Source organism: Plectropomus leopardus, chromosome 14, assembly GCF_008729295.1.
Source record: "Plectropomus leopardus isolate mb chromosome 14, YSFRI_Pleo_2.0, whole genome shotgun sequence".
NCBI lineage: Eukaryota > Metazoa > Chordata > Actinopteri > Perciformes > Serranidae > Plectropomus > Plectropomus leopardus.
In genome coordinates this window covers 7731010-7733445 of record NC_056476.1, presented here as the reverse complement: position 1 = coordinate 7733445, position 2436 = coordinate 7731010, and the positions used below count along the sequence as shown (strand labels likewise).

The window sequence follows — 2436 nt, the reverse complement described above, 5'->3', positions numbered from 1 at the left end:
TCCTCGCGTCCAGCAGCTGAAAACACAAGTAGTACAATTAGTACTGCTCTGTGGCGTAAACACAACACAGATATTACGACCGGTACTCACCTTAATCCCATCCAGCACACTGCATTCAGCTTTTTTCTTCCAATCTTACCCGTGCGTCGGTGCAGAGCGCCTGTCGTGTCCCTCGGTTTTGGAGACACAGTTTCCTGTTAAACACAGAAAACAACATGAAGTCAGTGAGGTGAGCAGATACATCCGGACATGAGCAGCAGGCGTAGTCAGTGTGGGACATTACACTCAGTAACAGTCGCTGTCCTGTCTGTCCTCCTGCTGCTGCATCAGCTGTTTGAGACGACCATCAGCTGCAGCGTCGCGAGGCCGCTCGTTCAAAAAAATGCTTTCAGCGCCTCTTCAGCTGTCCACCGTCATTTTGACAGCCAGGTCTTGCTTTTTGCTGTCCTGCTACTCTGTTATTTTGGGTATGTTTTCATGTAAACAAACACACCTACTTCGTCTCGTATTCCCTCCGTGTGTTCAAATTTCCGGGAAGGACACATGACGTCAAAAGTTTCGTCCAATCGGGACAAGGGAGGCGGGACAACCCCTTCAGGAACCTCGCTGATTGGCTCAGAGGGCTGAACAACGTGGGTTTCCCTGGCGAATCAATGCGCAGAAATTGATGATGTAATCACGTTCACTGCGGAGCCTCAGGCTGTCTAAACAGTGGAAAACGTAGATTCTCCTCTTTACATGACTTTTTAAGGCATTTTAACAGGATAAGCGTTTCAAAGTCAGACTTAAGATGGAATTCTTTATAAATACAACAACACATCACTTGTGTCTTATCCAGCTGCTCTCCATTGCTTCTGTTTGCTCAAGTAACTGGACATGGTGAAAAATATATATTCATAATAATTGAAGTAAAATGATACACCTCAATCCAAAAAGACTTGACTGCAGGGCAGTGCCACGGCATATGATACAAAGTTCCCACTTGTCCACTTTCATGCCAACAGAGATCTGAAACATTTGGATCCATTTTTTTTTTAATTCTAGAGGGAGTGATACCAGCTCTGTGAAGGATTTTTAATTGTATAAGTCTACCTTTGACTGATTTTTATGTTGTTTTAATGTCTCTCCAAATATTCTCCCATTCAGCTGAAGTGAATTTGACCCCCAAATCGTGTTCCCATTGTGACTGTTGGGATATGAGGAAGACTGGGGCAACATCTTGTATAAACCTGAGTCAACTCTTCTGTCTAATGATAAGAATCTGAGTTTTTTTTTTTTTTTTTATCTATCTCATAGTTATAGTCAAAATATTCTTTGGGAAATTTGGAAAAAAAAAAGATTTTAATTGGGAATACTGCAAAAAACGTATGTTTAAATTATCTTCTAAGTTCCTCATGATCGTAAAATCTCCCTGTTCTCCACAATTAGTGAAATTTCTTTAATAGTGTGTTGATAACATATAATATTGGACAATGGATTCCCTGAAGCCTTAAAAGCAGCGTTATTCCATATTGGGCAGGATTGTAGAGCATTCTTGTAATACTCATTCTTTTAGGGATTTATCTACTTATGTTGCACAAGAACTTAATAGAAATGTCTGGGTTTTTTTTAAGAGGAACAGTACTATACCAGAGTGAGGATAATGAAACAACTTAGTTCTAATTTTTATAAAATATTCTTCCAGCCAATCCCAACTCCCTTTATTTCTTTTTATAAATATAAATAATGTTTGTACTATTTCTGACCATATGCTATACTATTACCTTTCTGTGACATTTTTGACAACATACTATACAATGATGTTTTTATGACATATTTTGACGACATGCTATATTATGATGTTTTGATAACATTTTTTAAGGACATACAATACTATTATGTTTTCATGACATTTTTGACAAACCACTATACTATGACGTTTCTGTGACATTTTTTGTGGTATTTTTGACATAATATACTATGATGTTACAATGACATATAAAAGACATAAAAATTTAATTTACAAAGTCACAACAAATCATCGTATGGTATGTCATAAAATTGCTAGAAAAAGTCAGTATAGTATGCCACAAAAAAAGTTGTGAAATGTCATAGTAAAGTATATTATTAAAATGTCATAAAAATAGTCATAGTATATTATACTATATTATACTATTGACCTAACCTGCATGTCTTTCGAACATGGGAGGAAGTCAGAGAACCTGGACAAAACCCACGCTGACACGGGAAGAACATGGAAACTCTGACGGGCTCCTTCTCCCAAGGTACGACCCCGCCGGTTTGAACATGGGACCCTGTTGCATAAAAAAGTATGTAAGTATGTAAGTATTTCTTAAAAAGTCAAAGCATGATATGTGATAGGCATCACATAACTGTCTTAAAATTCCCTAAAAAGTCAGAGTATAGTAGTAATCAAATTTCTTCATGTTTAATTCA

The 2436-nt window shown here is 37.5% G+C and overlaps 1 long non-coding RNA gene across 1 annotated transcript; it reads right to left on the bottom strand.

Annotated features, from left to right (window-relative positions):
* Window positions 1-486, bottom strand: LOC121953229. The gene is made up of 3 exons (XR_006106493.1): window positions 284-486; window positions 91-194; window positions 1-16 (listed from the first exon to the last, which is right to left on the bottom strand). It is a non-coding gene; the product is annotated as an uncharacterized LOC121953229 (long non-coding RNA).
* Window positions 487-2436: the final 1950 nt, after the last annotated feature.